This window comes from Canis lupus, chromosome 20, assembly GCF_011100685.1.
Source record: "Canis lupus familiaris isolate Mischka breed German Shepherd chromosome 20, alternate assembly UU_Cfam_GSD_1.0, whole genome shotgun sequence".
In the NCBI taxonomy this organism is placed as follows: Eukaryota; Metazoa; Chordata; class Mammalia; order Carnivora; family Canidae; genus Canis; species Canis lupus.
In genome coordinates this window covers 31902060-31907336 of record NC_049241.1, presented here as the reverse complement: position 1 = coordinate 31907336, position 5277 = coordinate 31902060, and the positions used below count along the sequence as shown (strand labels likewise).

At 38.5% G+C, this 5277-nt stretch overlaps 1 pseudogene; it reads right to left on the bottom strand.

The window, feature by feature from the left end:
• Window positions 1-1646: 1646 nt before the first annotated feature.
• LOC102152445 lies at window positions 1647-2600 on the bottom strand (annotated as a pseudogene).
• Between the last annotated feature and the right edge of the window lie 2677 nt (window positions 2601-5277).

Here is a 5277-nt window from a genome sequence, read left to right as displayed (position 1 = left end):
AGAAGATAGGCTATGTAAATATCCTGTTTCTCCTTAATGTTTTGGTGGCTACTTTTAGCATTCATCTGCAGATCTTACCTAAAGCAAATACTGCTGTGGCAAATTTCTATTTTCCTCATTCCTTCTACATTTATTATTTAGAATTATTCTGTATGGAAAATTTGTCACTTCTCTATTTATTTTATATAAATATAAACTTTATTTATTTATTTATTTATTTATATAAATATAAACTCATGGATATTTATTTTACTTCTGTGGTAGATTCTATTGTTTCATTGCTCAAAAAGCTTTGGCAATTGAAGATTTTTTAGGTTTTTTTTTGTGTCTCTCTGATATCTTTCTTAATTGATTTCTATTTTTTAAGCACTTCTATTTTGGCATTCAGCACAGCTTTTCTACATTAGTTAAAGACAATCTGTTCATTTTTGTTGTTGTTGTTGTTGCAATTTGTATCATTGTTCTGTGTGACTTCCATGCCTATGTGAACAATTTATCCAATGGCTGTAGCATCTCATTTCTGTGACCTTATCAACTCGTGGTCCTTATCTCCACTCGACTTCAGCCACCTACAACGAGCATGCCCTGATTCTTGCTATTACCTGGAATTGCTCTACCTTTGCAATATTAATTTTAAACATCTAATTTTCCAGATATTTCAGTCTCTTCCCCCAACAGTTATTCTTTCTTTTCATAGAAGCCTCAGGTCTCTTCATTTCTTTTTTCCCCCCCAGTCCATAAATTGTAGAGTTCACAACCCACGAGCCAGCACTTCAACCATTTGCTGCCAAAAACCACAGAACCTTGTTATGCTTTTGGTAGAGTTTGGCAAGCCTTCCATATGTATAGAATCAGCTCTCTTTCTCACTCCCCACTCTGCTTAAAGCTGTCCCTCTATACCTTTTTATTCCCACCTCTCCTCAGCTGATGAGCACATTTCTTGCTGCATGGAAACAATAGAAATCGTCAGAGAAAACACCTCCAACTCTAGGCAACAAACTCATTATCTTACATATCCTACTTTTATATTTTTCTCCTTTTCTCTTGTTCCTCCCATAAAGAATATAGATCTCTTCCTATTTAAGGAAGAGATCCCTTCCACATGGTCTTTGAGTCCCATTCTTTTTCTCCTTTATAAGCCTCTCAGTTTCTTTATTTTTGTCATTCTCATATCTTCAAATTCTCCCTTTCTCTTATTGGCTCCTTTACTTGGCTATGTAAACAAAGCAAAATGAAATAAAAGCCCCCCTTCCCTCAAGCCCATGTTGCCTTTCCAGTACATCCACTTTTTTCATCCACATTTATTCAGTGTCGTGATCAGACTATTACATTTAGCAATCAACAGCATGGGTGCAAAAAAAAAAAAAAAAAAAAAACTACATTAAAACCCTTTGTTGGAATGCTTTACACTTTCCACAGAACAGAAACTAAAATAACCTGTTATACAATTAGTCACAAATACAGTCCTTGAGTTTTTTGCCCATACACATGAGTATTATCTAAAACATGTCTTCTTTGTAGCAGCTAGGCCCTGCCACCACTGTGCTTGGCTGAGTTCACAAATCTGTTGTAACCTGTAGCTTCCCTGTCGCTTCACTGGCTCTTCCCTCCTGCGAAGCTTTGTTTCCTGGCAGTAATTGAAACCTTCTGCCACTGCCATAGCTGCTGCTGCTGCTGGAACCGCCATAGCCACCTTGGTTTCATGGTTTGGTAAAGTATTGGCCTCTACCACCATAGGGGCCAGAGCTTCTGCCTCCAAAATTTCCTCCTTTCATGGGTCCAAAATTTGAGGATTGATTGTTTCAATTGCCAAAATCGTTATAGCTTCCACCACCTCCAAAGTTGCTTCCATCATTACCAAATGTGTTATGGCCATCCCCACTGCCACCATATCCACCACCATCTCAACTGCCGCCGAAGCCACCTCGACCACTGAAGTTCCCTCCATGACCAAAGTTGTCATTCCCACCAAAACCACCTCCACGACAACCACCAAAGTTTCCAGAACCACTTCAGCTTCTTTGGCTGGATGAAGCACTAGCCATCTCTTGCTTCCATAGGGCTTTCCTTACTTCATAGTTGTGGCCATTCACAGGATGGTATTTTTTAATGACAATCTTGTTTACAGAGTCATGGTCATCAAATGTCACAAAAGCAAAACCTCTCTTTTTGCCACTGCCTCGGTCAGTCGTGATCTCAATCACTTCAATTTTCTCATACTGTTCAAAATAATCTCTTAGATGATGTTCTTCAGTGTCTTCTTTAATGCCACCGACAAAAATCTTTTTCACAGTTAAGTGGGCAGCAGGTCTTTGAGAATCTTCTCTTGAGCTAGCCCTCTTTGCTTCCACAACTCTTCCATCCACCTTGGGTGGCCTTGCATTCATGGTTGCATCCACCTCCTCCACGGTGACATTCGTGACAAACCCAAAGCCTCTGGAGCACTTGGTGTTCGGATCTCTCATTACCACACGGTCCGTAAGCATTCTCCATTGCTCAAAATGGTTCCTCAGACTCTCATCGGTTGTTTCAAAGCTCAAACCTCCGATGAAGAGCTTCTGCAGCTGTTCAGGCTTTTTGGGAGACTCTGACTTAGACATGACGGTGGTGGGAGGGGAGACTTTAAAGATGCTTACTCAGCGGCACTTAGGGGCAGAAAGCACATCCACATTTTTATCAGCCTCTTAACAGGCACACTTTTTGAGAATTGTCTACCTACCTGCCTCTACTTCTTAATCCACCACAATTCAGCTACTGTCCTCCTACACCATTCCACTGTACTGCTCTTACCAAAGCTGCCAATGACCCCCATGTAATTCAATCCATCAGGTACTTAGCAATCTTCATATTAGTTAATCATCCTTGTTGATCACTCATTCCTTCCTGAAATCCGCCTTTTTGTTTTGCTTCAGTGGCATCTTTTATTTCTCTTCCATCTATTCTAGCCATTTTTCATTTGTTACCTATTCTTTGGGGTTACTCCTTCTCACATCACCACACTATTGGGGAGGAGGATTTGTTCTCTCCAAAGTCCCCAATTACTATTCCTAGGGCTTAAAAATCTGGGTCTCCAGCCCAGAAGTCTCATGAGCCTGAGCTCCAGATATCTACCTGACTTTTAAACACCATCACTTGTATGTTCCTTAGTTACTTTGGATTCACATCCAAAAATAAACTCTACATTTTCCTTTTCGTGTTGGACCTCTCTTTGTTCCCTCTCTTGGTGAATGTTATCACTATTTCTATAGAAACCTAGGAGTCTTCCTTAACTCTATTATTTCTCTTGCCCCCATGCCTTCCTTGACCACCTCTCTACCTCCATGCCCCTCTATGCCCCTCCTTTGTATTTCCTGGAATCCTACATCCTGTTGAAGCAATTAGCTTATTAAATGCTTTGTTTACTTTCTTGTATCTCCAATAAGTAGGAAAGAATACATGAATTCCTTTTATTTTGTTTATTAACCATGACTACTTTTCCTGCTCTTCATTTAACTCTTTTTATAGGCAAAAAGTGATATAAAACAGATTTAATTTCAGAAAACCATTTTAGAGATGTTCCCCATGGAAACATCATTACAAATGTGGTTGGGTTCTCAGATAATCCAATATTCTAATTCATAATATTGCTGAAATGAATTTATAATTCCCCTTAGAACTTTCCTATGTATTATTATTGCTCTAGGGAATCCCATGTTTTTCTTCCTGTCCCTTCCCCATTTACCTGTTATTTTTCCTTCCATATCATCTCATTCATATAATGGGTTAAATAGCCTTTTATGAGTTAGTATGAGATCTCTTGCAAAATTGATTGTTTGCAAAATGGCAAGTTGCAGTTTTTAGCAAGAAGAGAATACATTGGCAAAGATAATGTTAATGCCTATAGTTGAATCCACATCAATTCATTATTCCTTTATTTATGGAAAAATGGAATGGCTGGAGTTTTTGACTGCTGCAATGCCTAGAACCCACTATCTATCAATTACTGAAATGGGATTGCAATTTCTCCATACACATTTTCTCTAGACCATTGCTAAAGCAGTCGATGGTGACCAAGGATAAAAATAATAATGACCTGGATGTAGGCCAGGTCAGCCATTTATATATATATATATAAATGTTGATAAGGTTTACAAACTTGGAGGAGTAACACACATCCATGCACACACAACCCTTTAACCATTAAAAACAATCCTCCTATGATATAATATTACTGCCTGGGCTACCAGTGTAGAAGAACAAGCTGCTGTAAAGCAAAATCTCTTCTGCCTTGAGGTTGTGACTTCTTGATGAGAATCATCCAATTGAAATCTCCAAAACTGAATTTCCAATTTACTTATACCTCAGTGGATAATGTTCAGATTTCATTCAGATGTTGGACTCAGCCCAAGAGTACACTTGGACTTCCCTCCCATTAGCAAACATTCCTGGAACTATGGATATTTGCTGCATTGTCCTTCACCTGGTTAGACTGCCTGATGCTTTTGCTGAAACAGCGAATCTCTTAGGCTGTCAGGTACTATGGTTATCTGTCTCCTCATGTTGATTTCTGGCAGTCAACACGCATGCTGCTGTGCCTCTCAATGTCCTTGTGCAGAAGCAAGGTCTTGGTTGCAGCTGGTCAAACATGAAGGTTGTAAATATTAGTCTATCATGTACCCACAACTACTTTGTGACTCTACTCACCTAGACCTAATTATTCAGTACATATTATTATTATTCAGTACACATTCTTAATGTAGTTTCTCAATCATCTTTATGTTGTGAAGAGTTTATGTTCAAAAGGAATTATTCAGATTTCATATTTCAGTGATTGCAGCTTATCCTAAACTGTAGCTTACATGTTAGAGGTACACTCACTAAGTTGTGTGAATACTAATTGTATACCTAAGCAGTCTTTGACCAGGAAGTGTAGTATGGTAAGAGCAATCATAGCCTGATCCTTTACCTAAATGTGGGAATAGTATTTGATCTAATGATTACAATTTGTTAGTCAGTTAGTGTATATTGAACCTATGAAATACTTAAAGCATAGCCTTAAGCATTTTAAGAAGGTTTGATACTCTTATCTTTGATTTAGCCGTTCAAAACACATACTCATGAAATGGTCCTAAAATAATCCCTGGGCAAGGTTCATTAAGTACAAGCCTATAAATTGAATCTATAGTCAGTGCTAGGGTTAGAGTTAAGGAATGATCAGAGTAAGGAAAAGTACATTCACTCAACACATTCTAGACAAGATTTATTGAGGACTTCCTTTGTGTTAGGCACTCTGCTAGC